The sequence below is a fragment of the Cyanistes caeruleus genome, chromosome 10, assembly GCF_971803275.1.
Source record: "Cyanistes caeruleus chromosome 10, bCyaCae1.hap1.1, whole genome shotgun sequence".
Classification (NCBI taxonomy): domain Eukaryota; kingdom Metazoa; phylum Chordata; class Aves; order Passeriformes; family Paridae; genus Cyanistes; species Cyanistes caeruleus.
The window spans coordinates 3,181,162-3,203,797 of record NC_141710.1 but is presented as its reverse complement, the minus strand read 5'-3'; the positions used below and the strand labels follow the sequence as shown (position 1 = coordinate 3,203,797).

The window sequence follows — 22,636 nt, the reverse complement described above, 5'->3', positions numbered from 1 at the left end:
ACTCTGATTGGATTAAAAGGCCCAGGAATGACAGAAGGAAATTACAGAACTTTGAAAACTTAAAAAGCAGCAAAGAAAGAAGAAAAACATTCAGCTGGAGAAAAGCAGGTTCCAATAAGTGTTCTGTTGTCTTGAGCCACACAGAGTTTGTGCAAGACTATAAACAAGAGATCCTCTGGGAAATCTATGGTTTAAATGACTTGTCTAGAATTACTTAAGAATTCTGTGGCTCAGATTGGATTAGGAACAATTGATTTGGGTGAGAAGTGGTTATTTTTTTCATCCATTTCGTGTTTTATTGCCTACATTACATCTTCTTTTTCAGAGTAAGCGGGGCAAGAGGCTCCCATCTAACACCCTCAGTTATGTAACTGCTTAAAACCAGTAAACAATTACTTAGGCCAACATTTTAAAATTGCAAAGCTGTTTCTATTACACAGAGACTAAAACTCAACTGAACTTTTCTTTGATGTTATTTTATAATTAAAAAAATTCATTTTTTTCAAACCTTCAGAATATTCAAAATTGTTTTGTCCCTGTTTTATGCCACTGAGTGAAATAACAGGAATAATGTCCAAGATACTTTCTTCTTTCTCCTTTATTTTGCTGCTTGTCCCAGTTTCTGTCCTGGATAGCCAGAGTAGCAGAGACAATAATCTGTAGCAAAACTCCTCTACATTTTCTAAACTTTCCAATAATGGAAATAGGAAGGGCTTTCAGCCTTTGTAGCATTACTTTCATATACATTTTTTAGTTCTGTAATTTGTTAGCTCTACATCCACCTTGACATTATAAATTGTATTAGAATAATCTTGAGAGCTGGGGCACTGAAGTAGCAAATACAGTTACCATTTTAATTTATAAAGATAATTAAAAGCTTTGTCCTGCCATGGGAGCAGAGAGAAAGGAGGATGTGCATGTTTTCTAAAGAAAGATTGCAGAAGCCTGGGCTGGAACTCAATGGATTGGAATTTAGAGGTGTTTAAAACCGTTCTTAAAATGTTCTTGTCTCATTGAAATGCTGAAATTAGAGGCACATCTCCCTTGTCTCCCATGGGATAACCAAGTCTTATATCCCAGTCTCCACACAGGTCAGTTGTAGTGGTTAGATCGATATTTTACCTTGCCAAGTCAGTAAATCTCTCAGTTCTGCTGCACTGCCCATTATCCTCCTGTTGCACATTGCAGCAGGACCTGCCCTCCCCCAGGCAGCCTGGAAACCACTGAGGCAGCTGATCCCCTCCCATGGCCCAGGAACTCAGAGTATCCAGTGCCTGCTGTGCTCCTTAGAGGAACAGCAAAGAGGAAAAGAACATTCCTGCCATCCCCTTCAGGAGCTCTTCCTGCCAGCTCTTTAAATCTTTGCATCTCATGGAAAACTCAGAGCTCAGCTGAAGTTTAGGAGACAATTGCCAACCAAGCAAGGGAAAAATGACCAAAGAGAGAAATTTCACCAATCTGATGAGGTTCCATCTTAGTCTGTGCCTGCAGGTTTGGTCATTCCAGCTCAAAAATGTGTAGGAGACGCAGAAAAGATGTAGGATAGTGCAACAGTGATAGCCAAAGGTATAAGGTGTCTTCAAGGGAGCTAAACAGAGTGGGATTCTCTCTTGAAAGAGATAATCTGTAAATAGACATTAGATATGACAGAAGTTCATAGAAAATTCATAATAATATCAACTAAACACTGTGAATGAGGAGAGTTAGAAATGTTTATTCATTGTTTCTCCCAAAATCAGACTTATATGCTGCCAAGTGAATTTGACAATAGATTTAAGACAAAAAATGTCCCCTTTTTCATGAAGTTAGTAACTACAATGAAATTTGTTGTGTTTGGCCTCGAATGCATTTGTAAGAGATGGAATTGATGCTGCACCTCACTCCTTTTGGCTGTGCACCCTGCCTGGGTTTGGTGGGTGGAAAACCCAGCCTTTAACACCCCTGGCTCCAGCTGCTCATTCACTGCCAGGCAGAAGAGCTGATAACACGAGACAGAATTCAGAATGCTCACTGAGAGGGTCCATTTGGTGTTTGACTTGTGCTGGTCAGTTCTTCCTGAGCTCATTTGAGCACCAGCATTACTAGACTGTTGATGTGGTTGCTTCATGTCCTCACCCCCTGATATCCCAAGCTTTGGAGATTGGTTCTTGCAAAGCACCAGAAGCACCATGTCCCTTCTAATCTCTTTTCTGGCTCGTGTGTGAGCTTTTCCTCTGCTGTATCTGCTCTGCAGGACTCACAGACCCATGTGAGCAAATCCTGAGCTCACCAGCTCCATCCCCAGCCTGTTTCAGGCCACAGGGAAGTGGAGCAACTTTTATAAAAGATGATGGAGTAGCTCAGAACTCAGAGCAGGCAGACAATTTCTGTTTTCCTGTTAACTGTGGGTGGCCATCCTTAGAGATTTTGTATCTTTTTCATCCACCTTGCCATTTTGGTTCTCACTTTTCCTCCTGAGCATAGCAGGAGCTGGTGACAGGCAGTATCACCACCTGATCTTCACAGTGCTCTGTTCAGGCAATTCAGTATTTTGACAACATTTTCCTCCCTACATGAGGCAGTGGCTGGTCTCACACCTCTGTCCTGTGGTTTAAAGTGTACCTATGTTTTAGGCCTTTCACATTTATTGTGTGTTTTCAGATGTCTCATTTGTGGTACTGAACATAACTCACATGACACAAAAAGGGGATTATGTCTCCCAAAGAGAAGACTGAATGTATTGGGTGCTACTTCCTTATCCCTACTTAAGTTATATCTAAAAATATCTATCACTTGATTTATTTGAGGAGCCTTTTATTTCTGTTTATTTATACTTGCAGTGTTTCTTTCCTGATGAAACAGAGCCAGACCTATAATCTCTAATATCCTGATGGATGGGAACAGTGTTTTGTGTGCCTCTGGGGTGAGGCCTCGCTCACTGACAGTGCTGTCCTTTACTCCAAAGAAGCTGATTTGCTTTTTTCTTTCTACCTAAGTAGCACACCCTCTGCTGCTGCACAGGGCATTTCTGAAATGATGAAATTGCTGAATTTCCTCAGTCTTCTTTCCTACTGCCAGTCATTGCCTTACTTTGAGATGGCTGCTGCAGTGCTGTTGACATGTTTGGGTTAGCTTTTGTTAGCTCTCTATTCTGTCTCTGCTCTTAAAACATTTTGAATTTTGTTTAGGAGATACTGGGTCAGAGCTGGTTGCTTCCATAAACTCCATTCTTGAGCAGTGTGAATTTTGTTATTTGGCAAATGTTCATTTCTGGATTTTCTTATATCTCTTTCCAAAAGTTTTGCCCTGAATTTCAATAATTATCAGATCTTTTGTCAAGGACTCATCCCTTCCCCATAACTGGCTTCTTAATTTATGATTAGCAAAGTCTTTTATCCCCATCTTTTTCTGTTTTTCTTTGTTTTCCTTTCTATCCCTCAGCTCAGGTCCTCTCATGCCTCTTTAATGCAATTAACTAATGGCCAGCTCTCTCCTCTTGATTAGCGCTGAAGCGCCTGCTATCAGGAGCACAGATCAGCTCTGCTTGTTCTCCCTGGGGCTGCTGGCTTGGGAGCACATCTGGGAGCACATCTGGGAGCACATCTGGGAGCCCTGGCAGGCTGAGAGCTCAGAGCTGTGTCCCTGTGGCCATGGGCAGCTGCACTGAGGCTCCAGGTCCTGCTCAAACTGAGCCAGTCCTGCTCTGGGCATCCCCAAACCTTTCTGTTTCGTGAGAATGGTTTAAAAACACCTGTGCCCTGTGAGCCTTCATCAAGGTTTTGTTTTCTGTGAACTATTTTCATACATAAGTTCATTTTTCTGAGAGCCTGAGGAAGCAATAAAAGCATTGTATTCAATAATAACTGTTACTTATATATGTATATATACTTATAATAATTGATTCAGTAATAACAGTGATATTCATAGGTGAGATGAAGTTGTGGTAGCAAATATTCCCCATGAAAGGGGAGTCCAAACATCTCCTTTTCCATGCTCCAGAGGTGGTACTAAATACTGCCCATGAAAGGAGAGCCCAGATCTCTTCCATGCCCCAGCTGTGGCAGCAAATATTCCCCATACAAGGGAATTCCAGATCTCTGTGCTCCAGCAAATATTCCCCACAAAAAGGGATCCCAGCTCTCTCCTTTTCTTCTTTTTCTTCTTTCCTTTGATATCTTTTCCCAACAAATAGACAAAGGGCTGCTTGAGAAGACTTTCAGCATTTTGCATGAAGAATTTTGACAAAACTGCTGCATATTTATTTGCCTCTGATAATCATTCTGGGGTTTTGGCATGCATTTCGCCTTTATCTTTTAAGTTTGGAGTACTTAATTTTTTAATTCTGATGTCCATTGTTAACAGTGCCAATAGGGGTTTTCTCCTAGCACCACATTATATTAAATATTCAATATTCAATATTCAATATTCAATATTCAATATTCAATACTCAATATTCAATATTCAATATTCAATATTATATGTTAAATGTTAAATGTTAAATTTTAAATGCTAAATTTTAAATGCTAAATGTTATATATTACATATTACATATTACATATTATATATTATATATTATATATTATATATTATATATTATATATTATATATTATATATTATATATTATATATTATATATTATATATTATATATTATATATTATATATTATATATTATATATTATATATTATATATTGTATATTAGATATTAGATATTAGGTATTAAGTATTAATTACATATTATATATTGTATATTGTATATATAACATGCATATATTATATAGTATATATATGTATATATATTATATATAGAATGCAGAAAGCCAAATTTATCTCTCAACACATTTGTTTGGCTTTACAGTATACTAATACTGCATTATTGATGTTTCTAAGACTGTTTTTCATGTTGGGAAACTATCACTGCACTTCATTTTAATTGTGCTCTGCTTTTTGCACCCTGCTTTAAATTAATTTATATAAATAAATTTGGAAGTGACAGAAACCTACTTTAACAACATCCTTAAGTCTGAGTGCACTGGGCATACTGGGAGTGATGTAGAGTATACCCTCCTACCTTTTTATTTAGAAAAATCACCAGCAATTAATCTTTCTTCACAAGTTTATGGGAAAAAACAAAAGACTAATAAAAATTTCTTTGGGTGCCTGTCTGTACTTTAAAGCCTGAAACTTCAAACGATTTTCAGGCATTAAAGCACTCACACCTATTATCTTCACTGAGTTTCTAAAACACTGAACTGACAGGCAGTCTCTCCTTCATGGTTCTCTGCATCAGTTTCGGTATTATATTTATATTGTAATATCTGTAAACATAAATATTATATTTATATATAAATAATATATATTGTAATATTTGGTATAAATATATTATAATACTATAATTACTATTACATATAATATTTTATATATTTATATCTAATATTTATAAATATTACATTTAATTATAATAAGATATTATATTATCATTATTATAATTTATGTATTAAAATTTATACTATAATATAAGTAGTATATATTTGTAATATTAAATATTTATATATTTATATAATAGTATGAATAATTATTATATATTATAATATAATATAATATAGAATCATATATTCATATTATATATTATATTATATTTATATTTATATTTATATATTTATATTTATATTTATATTTATATTTATATTTATATTTATATTTATATTTATATTTATATTTATATTTATATTTATATTTATATTTATATTTATATTTATATTATAACTGTAGCTTTAAACTTAACACGTTCTGCTCAGCCCAAATACCAATGGATTAGAGCCTTTGAATACTATTTTCTTTTGTTTTTTTTTTCTTAAGTATTCTGTTATGGGTAAAAATAAGATTAAATATCAGTGACACTGAAATGCAAATTAATTCAACTTTCCTAATCTGTTGCAAACTTCACAGGAAATGGCAAATCCTGGCAAGAAAGCTCTTGTGATTTCCCAGCAATGTAAATCCCAGCACCCTCTCACTATGAACAGGAGATCCTGCTCGAGGACACTGCAAAGTGATCCTACTTGTGATCCTACATTTCTTATTAAAAACAACAGATGAACAAATCTGAAATTTATCTTGCATGGAGGAGAAAAGCCTCAACAATGTCAGCGTGTTCTCACATTGAGAAAAAACACATAGAGAGAAAAGCAAGATGAAGTTTTACTGCAGAAGGAGTTTGAACTTGAATATTCACATGAAATCCTCCTTGATATGGAGCGTGTGACTTGGTGACAGTGATTAATGCACAGTTTATTTGGTGCCAGCGAGCTTAGGGCAGATGGAAAAGGCAGCAGTGCCTCAAATATGCTTTTAGAGCAGGTTTGTTTTAGCCCTGAACACACACCCAGGTGCTGCTGCAGCCAAGCACTGAGCACAAACCTCTGGAGAAATCAGTAAATGCTGAGCTCTGCTGCCACATTAAACTCCAGCCAAACCTGCCCAGAACCAGCCCAGCTCTCACCCTCTGCTTCCCAGACAGGAACTTTTACTGGGACGCTTTGATGGCACACTAAAACATTGCTCAAATGTCTCTAGCTGCTTTAAAGCAGAAATTTGCAATATTTTATTGGTGGGTATCAGCAATAAACAGAAGCTGGAAGGTCCAGGCTGAGGCTCCCCTAGCAGAACAGCTGATCTCATGAAATATTTTTTACTAACACAGTTCTGAGTCTCATGAGACCTGCAGATAGTTGGGTTTTAAGCTAAAGAAGTGGTTATTCTTAAGATATAAGTAAGATCTATTCAGGGCTAGGTATTTTTTGGGACCCGAGGATAAGCCGTGTTTGTGGTGTGTGCTGCAGGGAGGATGTCTGAACCAGCTCTCCTTAAATCCAGGGTTTCACTGGAAGGGAACAGTGAACAAAACAGTGAACAAAGGTGTCTGAACAGATTCTGGGCCCCACACTGAAGACCAAACTCTGATGACACAAACTAGCAAAGCTGTGCTTATAAATCTCTAATTAAAATTTTCTTCAGCAAGTGTTTTAAAACTGACCCTTTTTCATCAGATCTCAGCCCAAGGAGAGAGCTCCTGAATCAGAGAAAAATAACATTTCTGTTTAAGGTTTCTGTTTCATTCAAATAGAGAAAAGCCCTTTGGGGAGATACAGAAATAAAGGCTGGACAGAAGATCCTCAGGTTCAGAATGCCAAGTGCTTCTCTCAGTGGCAGAGAATGAAAGGCACCCCATGTTTGTATTTTGTGAGTGAAATGTTTCAGTGGCTGTTTCAGGACAGGACTGACTGCAGTGGACAGATGAGAATGGAACAGGCTCAGGGTTTTTGCAGAGTGACAGGAACACGTGCCTGTAACCCCAAACAGTTTTGTGAAGGCCTTTATCCAGAAGCTAAGTTTACAGATTTTGCAAAGACATTAAACAAACACTGTAACTTTTAAGATAAACACAATTAACTAACATAAATATTTATGCAATTTTCTTTTCATTTCACTCAATGCATATACCACACATGAATCAGAGTTTACCTTAAACAGCTGGCTTTAGGATACCATTATCATTCTTATCAAGAATTAAACTTTTCTGGAGCAAGTAACTTCCTTGCTTAGCACAAATGCATCTCCTGAGATTAGTACCTGCTCCAAAGGGTTTCAGGACCTGTTCAGCCTCTCACACTGAAGAGCTGCTGGCTACAGGCAGCTGCCCTCAAGGTTCAGACAGACAGGAGTGGTATTTTTCTCACCATGCTCCATCTCCAGTTGTTCCAGCAGAACAACAGAAATCTTTCACTGTGAAAATGAATGAGGACTGAGCAATGGGAATAGAAATTTCTCTTCAAGCAGCACCCAGAATTACTATAATCCCTGTTGGGGTAGTAAGCGTTCTGGCTGAGGGTCTCCCCCAGAAGATATTCCTTACTTGATAAACCTTTCTGAATTTAGTCCAAAAAATAAGAAAAAAATTTATGGTGTAGAAAGTAAAGCACAGACTTTACACAAGTCAGTCAATCCCATAAATAAACCACCAGTTAGGAACCACAGTGGTTTGCTTATATACTGGCATGATGAGAAGAAATCTAAAATTCAAATGAATCACAAATTCCCCTCTTTATCCTATACCAGAGATGTCATTTCTTTCCTTTTCCTGTTTTCCTTACCCTACCAGGCAAAGTGGACGTTTCATTTAATTGTTATTGAGATAATTCTCTTTTTCTCCTCACATACTGCATGGTTATTGAGTGTCTCTGGATCCTCTCGTGTTTTGCCTTCCTCAGAAAATGCCTCACTGCTGAGAAATGACAGAGAAAGAATGGCAAAGCAGAAAAAGGCAAACAAACATCCTGCCCACTGTGCCCTTACATGGATCCAAATTGTCCATGCAGGGACAGCACCATTCAGGGTACCACTGCACATGGAGAGTTTCAAAGTTTCCCAGCCCTGAGACTCATTGCACTGAGAATCTCTCAGCAGCAGGTGATGCAATGATTGTCATTTCACAGGAGAGGTAAAAGACAAAACCTGGGGCTGCCTGCACACTCAGATAATTCCAGGACTGAGGGACAAGGCTGACAAGGGGCTGACATTCAGCTCTTGTATTCACAAGTTCTCCATCTATCTGCCTTCCCTATCACCTGCTGCCAGAGAATTCAGCATCCTTATTAAACACAAAACAGTAGTTAGGTAAATGATTTTTATAAAATTCTAGCACTCAGGAGTAAGGGAATGCCAGGATCAAACTTGCCACAATGATTTTCACAGAATCATGGCTCGGCTGGGCTTGGAAGGAACCTCTGGGAATCACCTGGTCCAAACCCCCTGCTAAAGGAGGCTCACCCAGGAGCTGCCTTAATATCTCCAGGGCAGGAGACAGTTCTATTTCTGCCCTAGGAACCTTCCAGGAGAAAACTGGACCTGTGTGAGATGACACAGCTGATGAGTCAGAAGCAATGCTGTCTCTAGGTTCTCTTTGTTACCTCAGCTGGAAGGCAGAGAGTGAAGGATGCAGAGATAAAAGAAATCAAAGGATAGAAAAAAGAAGAAGTATTACTGTATTTCATTATATTAACACCAAAAGGGGTCATCAGCAGATTACAAATAAATTTTACAGAGAGAAAAATTGTCTGTAATGGTGATCAATATTTAAAGTTTTCCCTTGGTCTTCTTGTGTGTTCATAAACAACTGTAAAGCTGTTTGCAAACGAAGGAAAAAGCATTCCAAGCCCTGGAAACTTAAAGCTACTTGTGTGACTCAACTTTATGCACACATGCACACAAAAATTTTGGCCCCAAATGAAGCAATTTTTCAGTCTTTTCAGTCTTATCCTGGGTTATCCATCCTTTTGAATGTGTCTGCCACCTCCCATGTGAAATACACATCAGCCCCCTTTTCTCTCTTAAATGCTGCAGGAATGCCAGGCTAAAGGATGAGAACACAGCAAATCCAGATTTATATCTTTGTTTATCTTCTGTATCTTCTGCAAGGCACTTCTTGAGACAAAGGCACAGACATCAATGGGATTGCAGTTGATCAAACTCATGTCCCTGATCTGAGCAGACTCTGGTTCAGCTGCTGTGTGTATCCCTGGCTCCCTGATGGATTTAATCACCTGTGCATAAAATTGTAAGAGTCTATACAAATAATAAAAAAAGTCCAACCTCGTCCCTCAACTTCATTCCATTGGCAGGTGTAGAGCATTTAGAATTGTGTGCACTGCTGACAGTGATAATCTCCAGGAGTTACATCAGAGATCTGTCAATCTGCTGCTGTGGAATCTTGTGTCTTGTCAAAATGATGACAAGAAATTAAATACAGGAGCCTTATGATACAATTAAATGAAGCCAATAGTCCTGTCCAGTCTCAGCATTCCTAATACTGATGCAAGGACTGAGTAGGGAAAGAGCATCAATGTGGAAGCTCTTTTGGAAAATAAAGGGGGAAGCAACTTCTGTGGTTGTACTGATTCTCTTGTTTTCTGAGACACTGCCAAATCACATTTGAAGGTACTCAGAGCTTAAAAACACTCTTTGGGAGCTTGTTGAAATCTAGCATTTTTTTAGGGGACTAAGTATGGACATGAGCTCCTAAACAGAGGGTAAACATTCTCTCTTAGGGTGTATATCAACATTTTCCTTCCAGTTAAGAATTTGGTGAAAAACATGAAGGAAATGTGTACTTCTGTATCAATAATATCAAGAAGTGATGTGGGAAAAAAAATCACATACAAAGCCCATGTCATAGTGGAAGCTTTTCTGTTCATTTCAAATAAAAATGGCTCAGCTTATATGGAAGCAATGAAGAACTATAATAGAAATAGAAATAGAAATGAAATAGAAATGGAAATAGAAATAGAAATAGATCAGAAGATGTATATTCTGCAAGACCTTGTTTAATCTCCATCAGAGTATTTAAAGGAGTTCTAACACAGACATGATTAAATTGTCTTTATTGTGTTTGAACAGGTCAGCTTTGTTGCAGAAGAGTATTAGAGTCCTTTGTGCAGCGTGGCTGGAAAAAATAACTTAGTAAATGTATTTGAAATGCTGAAAACAGGCAAAATCCCTCAGCTGTGGCTGGTTTTGGGTCTCTGACTAGAACTTTTGAGATAGCCTCTGACTGGATGCAAATCAGGAAATGAAACTTTGTGGCATCACTTGATGTTTGTGAGGCAAAACATAGACATGAGTTTGATTTATCACTGTGACTGCAAAGTGCTGTCTTCACACATCCTATAGTTTATTAATTCATGGATAACACTGAGCTGGACTGCTCACCTGCTGCAAGAGCTTTATCTACAGTAATAATCATCTGAAGCTGTCTTCAACTCCCTGAGTAAATGCTGCCAGGTAATTTCGGGTTATTGAACTGATGTACCCAGTTTATATAGACATAAAAACATCTAGATTTGCTTTCTGAACGTCTTTGGATGTCGTGAAATGCATCTGTTTTAATTTACTTCTATTTTCATGTTCTTTCCACATAGGCCAGATTCAGCATATCCTATCTGTGATGGCTCAATTTCTTATTCCTAAAAAATATCCAGACAACAGCACAAGGTTTTATAGCCTCCAGGCAGCATGTTTGGAATCAGGGAAATAACTGAGAAACAACATAGAGAATGAGGAGAAATAGGAGGAATATCTATTTTTAGGAGCTAAAATATTCTTGTGTTTAATTACACTGTGTTTCTAGCTTGTGCAATCCATATTCCCTACAAACATGAAAAGGAGCAAGCTGGAGCACATTTAAATGTGGTCATCTGGTGTGAATCTTTCAGGCAACTAATTCTGCCATTATGATTACTTTCCACTCTCACATGCCATTTAATATTGGAGGAAGCAAAATAGTTCTGTGTGGTTGTGGTCTATCCAATCTCAGTGTGTCACTGGGAAGTTAAAATCTCATTGGAGCCAGAAATGAAAATCTGCCAGACCTCCCAAGAGTACTGAAAGCTTCTTTTTCTCCCTCTGTGCTTGAAAGTGTGGATGAGATGAGATAACATCACATCTTTTGTGTCTGGGAAACCATTCTCTCTGCTCATTCCTAAAACTTGTCCCTCTTTCAGCTTCTTCTTCTTTTTCATAGGAGGATTGCTTTCCTGAACCCTCTTGGTTCCTTTTGAGCTTTCCTTTCGTGGCTAAATAAAAATTAAGATGTGCAGATGCAGAAATTTTGTAGGATTCTGCCATTTTACCTGACAAGGTCCTATCATTTTATCTGTCATTTTTTTAAAAAACTCTTTTCACATAGTGACCTTTGAGATCCCATAAATGGAATTTTTCACTTTTTTCATTTCCTCATAAATTAGGAAAAATTTATGAGGAAATGAAAATGTCTGCAGGTTTGGGGCTTTACATTCTTTTTAGTAAATATTATATGCATCTCATTTTATTTAGGTGATGTTGTCCTGCTCAGCTTCATAGAGTTACATTTAGAAAGGCTGGGAAGGAGAAAACAAAGTGTGGCAATGAATTATCACATCATAAATTATGCTTCTGTGCCTAAGGAACTGGTTCTAACCCATCTAACAGAGGATTCTGGTGCCTAAACTGGAGCAGAGAAAAGGCAAAACCATCAAAAATCCTGCCTGGGAAAGAAGAAAAATGAAGAACATCTGAAAAGAACACCAGGAGCATGCTACAGTAAAATAATTTGTATCTTCACAAAAACTTTAGCATTGGCACAGAACAGCAAAGAAAGCGAAGAAAGATCAGGTTTAGCACAGTCTGCATGCAAACTTGTATTTTTTTGTCCTTTTGCTGTGTACCTTTGGTTGAATAAAGGTGAATAAATAGGGAAGAAGTTCTTTCCCTGTCATTTTCCCAATCCCAGTGTGCCTGCACAGTTTAACACTCTGTGTGTCAGGTCCAGGGAGCTCTGCTGCAGAATAAATGAACATTTGGGACAGACATCCCTTCCTCTGGGGATGTCCTGGCCAGAGACTGGAGGAGATCTGAGTCTGACACAGGGACTGTGCTGATCTTATCCTTCTAAGGTCCAGAAAGGAGGTTTCAGTCTAACACAAAGTCACAAAACTTCCCACTAATATTTATCATTTCTGTACAATTATTTAGAGAAAATCTAAACTTGAGTCAGGACAGTCACAGCAGTCAGGGGCTGGGTGAATTCTCTAAAGAGAGTCTTTAAGAAATCAGGAATAAAAAGACCAACTTGCTCCCAAGAACCTGTAGATGATTTTCTTGAGCACATAACAATCATGCATAAATTACAATTATGCAACAGTTATGTATAAATTATGCCAATTAGGCATAACTGGCTCTGAGCACAGAAATCCCTCAGTGCTGCCATTGGGAAGAGCAGATCACACCAGCTGGGGGCTTGCCAATGTCATTCTGTGTTTGATGCTGTGAGCCAGTGGGGCAAATCCTGAGATAATTCCATTGAAGACTTACTATTCTGATAAATCACAGGACACAAAGGTCATGATCTCCTGGGAACTTTGATTTCAAGCTGTTTTGCTCAGGATTTCTGTATTTAACTTTACTGCTGAGTTACTACAGACATTTGCTTTGCCTCTCTTTCCATTTTGTTTCTTCTCTTACCAGTGATCCTTGAAAACATTTTGGTGATTTAGTTTAGAATATTTAATCCAGAGAATTATCTTCCCTAATATGCTTTCAACTGATCATACTAGGGAGAAAAGATGAACTGGAGCAAAAATTGTTTGAGCTCTTTGGGTGTGTTTTACATGCTGGGAATATTTAAAGGTGCTACTGAGGGCTGAAGGGTTGGATTAGGAACTGTGAAAATTTGGGGAACATGTCTAGTTAAATAATCTGGGAAATCTGTGTTGGAGGAATACCATCTAAAATTTGTCATTTGAGTAATTTATCCATTATGCACAGAATATGAACAGCTGAGTTCCCATCACAGTGGTGGTTGTTGATCTCCAGAATACAAGCACCAGTTGTTTGCTGAATTTGGGGTAATTCAGAGGCAACTCTGGGGACTTACCCCCAATTGTGATGTTGAAGTTGATCTTCCCCTCTGCTCCTCAACAAAGCAGTGCTGACAAGAAGACCAAAACCAGTCTGTTGGAATGCACTGGAAAAGTTGTGTCAGAGAGGGGCTTTGTGAGGGTGGAGCTGCATCACCTTGGGGGTGCAAACTCACCTTGGGTGTGAGCTCCCTCCAGCTTTTCCCTGTTCCAGCACCACAGAGAGCAGGGGAAGGAGCTGCTGCAGCCTCTCCTCTCCCTCTGGGGGCAAGAACCTGAGTCCAAAGCAGAGGAGAATGGGCCTGACCCCCCTCAGGCAGCACAGCTCCTGCCACGAGGAGATGGAGCACAGCAGGAACGGGTTTGGCACCCTGGCATCCACAACAAAATGCCATTTTAACCATTTAAAACACGTGAGACTGCACCCAGCACAGCCCCTGGGGACTGACCAGCACCCTTTAGCCCTTGTAAGAACAAAGGAAGAAGAGACCTTGCTGCAAGAGCTCAGTGCCCTTTTACAAGGATCCCAGCAAAGGAATTACTTTTTATGTCTTTTTATTTATTTATGACTTTTTATTTATTTATTTAATGTCTTTTTATTTATTTATTTTATGTCTTCAGCTCAGCTTTGATGAGAGGTTCCTTGACTTTTCTGTAGAGGCTGTGCTTCCTGGCTGAGATAATATCTAAAATGAGGACTGGCTCCTTCTCCTGTTTCCTTCCCACTGACCAAAAGGGGACCCTCCCAAAGTGTGCAGCCTTTAATCTGCAGGCAAACACAGGCTCTGTTTGGAGCCCTTCTCCTTTCTACAGTGCCAAGAGTTGCTGCTTGCAGGTAATCATTTTCTATCTCATTTAATCCTTTCTACCTCCTTCACTTCTATTATGCCACAGAGGAATTCACTTTTATGCTGAGCTGCTGCTTGTGTATCATCATGGCACTGGGGATAAATAAACACACATTTAAGCCAATAAATCAGCATTACTTCAGCAATCTTTGTTTTATTCAGTGTGGCAATCTCACAGCACGTTCAATTTCAAATGATAGGGTGTTCCATGTCCCGTTTTTAGATATACAGGGTCTAATTTTGCACAAATATGCATTCATTTATTTGTTTATTTATTACTTTATAATGATATTATTTCTAATACTGCTAGTATTGATAATAACAGAAATGATATTATTCATTCCACGTGCATTTTAAACTGTAAATCACTCGAGAATTTTTCCACTAAGAAGCCAACATGATGGGTATTGCAAGTAGTGGTGAATGATACTGAATACTTCAGAGAATGCTGGGTTAAGCCTTTTTCAGTCCTGTTCTTGTACTGACGAGCTGTGAAATGAGACACATTCTTTCACAGTCTAAAATCCACATGCCAGGCCTTATTGGCTGATGAATGGTCATTATCATCATGTTTATTGGCCAAATCAATTCTTTTAATTATTTTAATTGATTATTAAATCAATAGCCTCTGATGAAATAAGGATAGAGCAAAAGCCCCACTGATTTAATGGTGGTGGGTGTCCCTTCCCCTCCTGTGTCCTGGTGCTCCTTGGGCCATGGCCTGGAAGACACATTTTTTCCCTCCCCTGTGGCTTGTAATGTTCCTGTAATGTTTCTTTTCTGGTGATTTCTTTCTTTGTTGAAGTTGTGAAAGCTGGAAATTGGTTTATATGGTTTAGCAACATTGTGAATTTTACATGGCAAGTAATAACTTTGAAGTTACTTGGTGTATTACTTGTACTTTTAAAAAATTGTGCTCCTTCACCTGTGATCTTAGCAAAATTCACAGATGTTCTGGAAATGTGTATTTTACTGTCTCTTCTGCCCTCTTATGGAACAGCTTACACACATTATGATTATGATTATGATTATGATTATGATTATTGTTGTTGTTGTTACTATTATTACTATTATTATTGCTATTTTTACTATTATTGTTATTGTTTTAATAATAATAATGAAACACATTATTATCATATGAATTATTATATTATTATGAATTAGCATTATGGATTAGAGACTTAATCCAACTCCATGCAGGGGGACATTTGCCACTGATTTGGATCAGGCTGTTGCTTTGGAGGGAAAGGATGAGAAATGCCTTCTAAAGAGATGTTTTGAACAGGTGAATAGCAAAGAAAAGATGAGTGGAAGATGAAGAGTGGCCAGTTCTCTGCAGCTCAGTAAGGACAAGGAGATAAATTCACATACAATCAATCAATCAATAAATCAATAAATAAATAAAATAAAGAATAAGAATCTCCCATTTGAAAATAATGCTTATTAGCTATGAAGCAACTTCTGCCACTAATTCCTAGTGCTCATGAACTGCCTGTCCATGCAAACCTGAGGGTGGAAATCATGGCATGGAAAGTGAATTGTTCCCCTACTGCAAGATATTGTTGATCCTTGTAGGACATTTTTGGTTGTTTTCTCTGTGCATGGGATATAGAAAATGGAAGCATGAAATGAAAATACTCTGTTTGGAAAAGCTGAAGATTCTGTTTGATAAACAGGACAAAAGTATTCATAAGACTCGAACATTCCCTTTTTGGGTCAATGCCTTGTCATTTTCTTCCCTTGGGCTAAAATCTCAGCATGTTTTCAGGCATCCAAGTCGTGGTCTGAGCTCACAGATGAAGAATGAGGGGATGAGTCTGACATTCTGTCTCCTCTGTCTGCCTGTCTTGTCACACACGTGTGCCCACTGCTTTTGTGTGCTGGTTCTCCCTGCAAAAGACCAACACACATGAGGTATTTTGTTCCCTTCCAGTCTTCTACAGAAGACTGAGGTTAGTCCCTCAAAAGCTGTTGAGGTTCAGATGCCCCCCTAATTCCCATATTTATAATGTCATAGAAGCAAGAACAGTCAAAAGTTCTTTGCCATCATCCCTCCCTCCAGCTGTTCCAAACTTCTGGCCATAGTCCTGTCCAGGTTTGGACATCCAGAGAAGAGAGATGCAAAACTGTCATTTACCAAATGGGTAAAATACCCAAAAGGGCATTTTATCCCCTTGGACCTTTGGCTGCAGGACTGAAGAGAAGGCAGGGTTCAAACCAAAGGGCGGCAGGGCAGGGCAGGGCAGGGCAGGGCAGGGCAGGGCAGGGCAGGGCTGTGTCCCCGCTCTCCACGCTGGCACAGCTCTGTGGGCTCCTGCTCCCTTCCATGGTAAGGCTGATCCTTCAGCTCCTGTGGGAACAGCTAGGGAAAATGGCCCATACCTGAATCTTAGTTCAGAGCAGGATTTAATGGAGCAGCCAAAACTCGTTTATTATTTGGTTCTTCCTGTGGGATCCTGATTTACAATCACTTTTTCACAGAGCCCACTGCTTTAAGGATCCTTTGATGGACACATCATTGTCTCCAGGCTGGGACCTACCAAAGTCAGTGGGAATAATACTCAGAGCTCTTACTTTGGTTTCTGCCTCTTCGACCTGCACCAGTTCCAGTTCTGGTTTACACTGACAAAACACTGGTCCTATTGTCTACTGGGGGCAGTGAGTAACATAACATCTTGTTCAGCATGACTGGAAAAGAGCCTCAATATTTGACCTTTAGATAGCTGGAAGGAAGTGGGGTGGAGAGAGGAAGAGAAGAGGAGAGCTGTAAAGGGCATTCAAAGTAAAGATCTCCTTCTCTGAAATCATTCTGTAGGCAAAAATTAGCAGTGAGAGCCTGAACTGGTGAGCACTGGCTTTTAAGCTGGTGAGCACTGGCTTTTAAATTGGTGAGCACTGGCCATGGGCCTTTGGCAGTGATGGCAGCTGTGAGTCCCAGGAGCTGAGTGTGGAGCTGTGCTGTGACTCCAGGCTCTGCAGGGAGCAGTGGGATGGCCTTATCACAAACATTTTATCTGGATAAAATTCAATTTGCACTTACTGAATATAAATGAGTGCATAATATGAAGAGCACACGATTTCTATAATTAAAGATTGGTGCAGAACCCTACTTAGAAACATAAATTATTTTCAATGATGCCTTTCACTGAAATTGAACTGAACAGTTTCCCAAAATTTACAGACACACACATACAAACGAATTTGTTGTCGTTTATGGATAATAAGTTATTAACATTATATTATAGATAAATTCTGTTACCCCTGTGGGCTTTAGAGCCTTTTCCAGCCCTGCTCTGTCCTTGCTGTGGGATCAGTCTGTCAGCTGTGATCAGCTTTGCTGCTCTCTGCACAGCACAAAGCTCACCCCGATGCCTCCTGACCGGGACAGCTGGAGCCAGGGAGCTCCAGCTCAGCCTCACAGCTCCAAAGTCCACAACCTTCTCATATTTTCAAGGTTTCGTGTGTTTTACACAGGTCAACTCATGGTCTGCTTCTCCTAAAATTTCACCAACAGTTTAGCAACATCGTCAGCTCCAGGGTTAGGATGAAAAGTGCATTCATGTAAAATGACTGTTGGTTTTGTGATTTTTATGGCTTAAACAATTTAGTAAAATCTCGGAATCAGACTCAGCCCTGAGAAGTACACAGGGCTCCCTTCGAGTCAGTGAAACAGTTAATTTACATCAGGTGAGGATCTGACCTGAATTTGTTTCAACTCTGATGCTGCAGTTGCTGAGCTGCCTCACTCTCACATATGGAACCCTATCACTGCTCTATCAAAGATGTAATTAAAAACCTGCCATAACAAATGTGCACTGTGCCCTACCGAGCTCTTGTGCTGACAAACTGCCAAAGGGGAAGGGTTTGATCTTTCCCTCAGTGTGCCTTGCCCCTGGTCCCGAAGGTTTTATCAAAGAAAGTCCTGCTGGAGCAGCAGAGGCAGCTCCCAGCTGCCAGAACATCCAGCCTTGCCCAGGACAACTCGCACATTGCTGCAGCACCAAGCAAGAGATAGGCAGAGCCAAACACTGAGCACAGTTTGTTTTATGGTGATAGCAGCTCCTTTCTGCTGAGAATGTGAGCAGCAGAGCCCTGCCCCAGCTGGTACTTCTGGGTGGTCCTCAAGGCTGACTTCAAATAGCGGCCAGGGCAGTAAAACAGCATGGAAGTGTCAAAGACATGAGGAACTCTGCTAAGGTCCTTATCAGCACACAGCCTCCAGTTTCTGACCAGCTACACACCCAGGACGAGCCCAACAAGCCACCATTCCTCCCTAAAAATCCTCAGGCCAGCCTGCAAATAAAGGGAAAGAGCATGCAGGGCATTTCTTTGACTAAATGAGCTCTCAAACAGAGTAATGATGATCAGATGCTAACAAGGATCTTGATCTGCTTCCCAAACCTATTAATCTCCTACAAAAACATAGCTGATAAAAGCAGGCTGGTCTTGAGTGGTGGCAGGCCAGAGGATGAGCATAGGAATTGTTTATATATATGAAACATCCGATTAATTTATTCAGTTCTTTTTTGTGTATGTTCCTATAAAAAGTTTTCTATATATCTCTTAATTTAACTGCTCCAAACAAATTCTTATATGACCATTAGTCATATTATTCAATAAACAAGTCTGAAACCAACTTAATCAGAATACATTTAAAAGAACCCTTGACGTTAACGTGCAGAACATGACAATTCCCAAATGGATATTTTAACAAAACTGTAAGAAATTATTTTGCCTAAGGACTATATCCAGAGTCCTCAGAAATGGGGATGTTTTTGTGATTCACTAAGATTTACATCAGGCCATAAGTGAGCACCAGATTTTATAAAATGTATCAGTTATTTACAGCAGACTTTCCTTGTGTGGAACAAATGTATTGTTTCAAAAGCACGTGGAAGAAGATGGCTGCCTCTTTGTTTAGAAAATTTGCAAAGTTTTAAGGCAGTGGTGAAGTTTTTTGCTCATTTTACTTGTGAAGAACTGGGCATATATGAGCAAAATAATTTGTGAACTTCAGCACTCCTTTAAATAGTTACAAGACCAAATATTGTATTGGGAATAGACAAAGGGACATTAAAGACAAAATGCTTTCATTCAAAAAAGGTATATAAGATCTGAAATTTTTAGCATTTCTTATGCTGACATTGCTTCATAATAATTAAATTTGAAAATAGATGTTATTTTCAATAATACTGCATTAATTTTAATTTTTTTTTTATTTTTTTTTTTTTTGCAATGAGAGAACTTAAAACATATCCAGAGTTCTTTCTGCACTAAGACAGAAGGAGAAAAAAAAAAAAATCACCTGGGAATGTTAAAATTCAAAGACCTAAATGTATCTGTGACATATTCCAGCTGCATGCAAAATGCACTTAATCCTGTGCAGAGAACTTGGCATTGAAAGCAGCAGCCCCAATAAACAGAGCTGGTTTCATTTGCTCTCAGTGCCCTTCACTTTTGTCTGTGGAGGGAAAGGTTCCTCTCCAGACAAAGCTCTTGGTGGGTGGAACAGCAGAGCACACTCTGTCACTGTTATCAGTGTCTTTCAATGTGGAACACATTTAACTTGACACAGGAGGAGAAAGAAAAGGGACTTGTGAGCTGAAGTGAAAATGTGCTGAGCTCTGCCATATCTCAGGAGCAGAGAGGCAGAGGAAGGGCAGTGGCACCTCCAGGATCTCAGATCACGGAGGAAAAATGTCCTGAAGCAAAGGCAGGATTTTGGGAGGAATCAGAGCCCAGTGCAGGTCCTGCACACGCCAGGAACAGAAGCACAGAGCCTTGGCTGGCAGGAGAGAGCCAGTCTCTCACTTGGAGTTAAAATCCTATTTTCTCCTGAGGCTCACAGAGCTTTCCAGGGCAGTTCTTCAGTGAAACCAGAGAAGTCTCCCAAATTTCAGCCTGAGCCTACAGCCAGTCTCTGGCCACTGAGGGCAATTAAGGCCAATTAGAATAATCACAGCCCAACCAGGGCACATATGTGTGTGAAGTTCCTCATCAGTCATCAGGCTAGCTGTGAGCTCAGAGGTTCTTAGTTCAGTTATTTTTCAGCTTACAATGAGTGCACTGAAGTTTTAGGGTGACATTTTAATTTTTAGATTTAGTCCTGTTTATGTATCAGAATATTTATCCCTCTTCAAACTGAAAAAATTCTAAAATACAAAAATCGTTTGAGGAGTTTTTCCACCTTATGATGTGGAAGCAATGTTAATTAAACATTCAAGATGCCTTTCCAGGTATGCAGAGTTATTATTATTATTATTTATTATACTTTTAGTACACTAGCAAAATCCTGTGTGTTCACAACATCTGTTTTTCAGGTAACGGGGAAGGTTTGCTTCTTTCACTGTAACAGAAGTTGAAGTGCTGTATTTTGAAACAATTGAAGCAAAAAAAAAGTTTGTCATGTCATTATATCTATCTAAAGCAGGCGTTTTTTACCTATGATGGTCTCAAAAAAACCAAATTTCAGACATGCTGAGTGCTAAAGAAATGTGGAAATCATAACAACTTAAAATGATCCCAGTGTTTCTAGTGAAAAGGTGTATATTTCAGTTTTACACTAATGTTCCTGCTACCACACAAAGTTAAAATGAAAGTTTAATACAACTTTTCAAACCAGTGAGGAGAGTGAAACAGATTTAAATCCCAGCAGTGCAATGTGAAGAAGCTCCTTTTCCTTCCAGCTCCTTCTCTGTTATGCCACAGGACCTGGAAGGGAATTTGTGATCATGGGCCCAGTCAAGGGAGGAAAGGCAGCAGGAACCTAAGGATTGGGTTTGAGCAATGAATGGCTTCTAATCTAGCAAGGTAAAATGTGTTAATTCAGTTTGCAAGGTGTTCAGAGCAACAGCTTAACAAAGATCTGTTCCTATGCGTGCTTTTCACTTCTTTTTTTTTGTTTTTGAGGGCAAGAAGGAGCTTCAGTGAATGTCTGAGACTGTCCTTCCACTGATACAGGGTTATGTCCCCTGTGTCTGAGCACCTTCCACGTCCCCAGGGGGGAATCTGCTCCCAAGCATCCCTGCATCCTGAATTCCTGACTCTGGAGGTGCCTTACAGGGAAGGACAGCCACAGACAAACACCTGGCTGGGAGCTGGTGAGCCCTTTGTGATCTCCAGCTCCACCAAACAGTCTCAGGGTTCTGGGTGTGCACCTTTACTTCAGGAGGGGCAGAAAAGCTGCTCAGCCTGGGCACTCTGCCAGACAGGCTCAGGGTTTGTTTGGCTCCTCTCTGCCACAGCTTTACAAGGGCTCCTAACACAACAGCATCACCTGCTGAATTCATCCTGAGCTTCAGATTTATTGCAATTTTTTCTCCCCTTTAAAGTGAAGTTTACAAGTCCTACACTAATTTAAGACTCTCAGGACTAATAACTTCACAGCTTTCATCGGGACAACAAAAGCTTCCAGCGATGGAAAATGCATCACCAGGTGTAAGAAAAGCCAGTCTCACACAAAGCTGTTCTGGGTTCTTCTTCAAGTTATCGTGACATTTCTGAGAGTGAAAGTTACCAAGGCTAGACTGGTGTCCTCAGTGCCAGGGATTAACAATCTGTGGGTGCTTTTACATGATCCACTTTTATCTCTTTATGGAGGTGTGCTCTGGCCTTATGAAATTCCTGCTGAAACCACATGAATAACATCTAGATTGGTCCTTTGTTATTGAGAAATACTTTTGGGGTCTGAAATTATGTGCAGCATAAAGATTACCTGTCTGATTAGTGAGCATCAACACCTTTAAAGAATGTATTCTAATTTTGTTTTGATTTCTAAAGCCCAAACATTATAACAGTTAATTTTTTATGCATTCTTCAAATATTTATTTGTACCTTTTGTATGATTGCTGTTTTATACTTGTCCCTAAACTAATATTTTGGGGAAAAAGTTAAACATTTACACATTAGGTTAATTTTTAGTGCAATATATCCTTCCTGAGACTATGCTTTTTTTAATTAAGAAAAAGAGCAAAATTAGGCACAGGAATGTGAGCTGACTTGCAACCTGAATTTCCTGGGCTTGATTAAAATAAAATAAAATATCTCCCACTGATACTTGAAAGCTTTTGAGGTAAACAACAGCATTTCCTATTTCTGTGGAATGAGGCCATCCCTCTCACAGATGATGGAACCTGCAAATCTTTCACATTTGTGTCATTTCATTGCATTTCATGAATAAACACTAATATGAAATCTCCCTGGATTTCTGTCCTTGCTGCCATTTCCTGCCATCCTACTCCCAGATCCCTCTGTTCCTCTTAGGGGAATTAAAAATTGCTTTGTAAGCCCCCTTTCAACAAAAAAAATAAATATTTGTTAACGTGTTATGTTTGCAAGCAGCATTCCAAAGTTTTTATC

The 22,636-nt window shown here is 39.3% G+C and overlaps 2 long non-coding RNA genes across 4 annotated transcripts in view; both read left to right on the top strand.

Annotated features, from left to right (window-relative positions):
* The window catches only part of LOC147651191 (uncharacterized), an 89,454-nt gene that overhangs the window by 49,769 nt on the left and 17,049 nt on the right, over positions 1 to 22,636 (top strand). For both annotated transcript variants that reach the window (XR_015274583.1, XR_015274584.1), the window contains one exon: positions 14,052 to 14,265. This is a non-coding gene — a long non-coding RNA (uncharacterized LOC147651191). The remainder of the gene's footprint in view (positions 1 to 14,051; positions 14,266 to 22,636) is intronic.
* LOC147651192 (uncharacterized) lies at positions 20,249 to 22,588 on the top strand. Of its 2 annotated transcripts, none has more exons than XR_015274587.1 (3): positions 20,249 to 20,514; positions 20,987 to 21,088; positions 21,188 to 22,588. It is a non-coding gene; the product is annotated as an uncharacterized LOC147651192 (long non-coding RNA). The 2 variants fall into 2 exon arrangements; XR_015274586.1 differs by having other exon boundaries at positions 20,285 to 20,514; positions 20,965 to 21,088.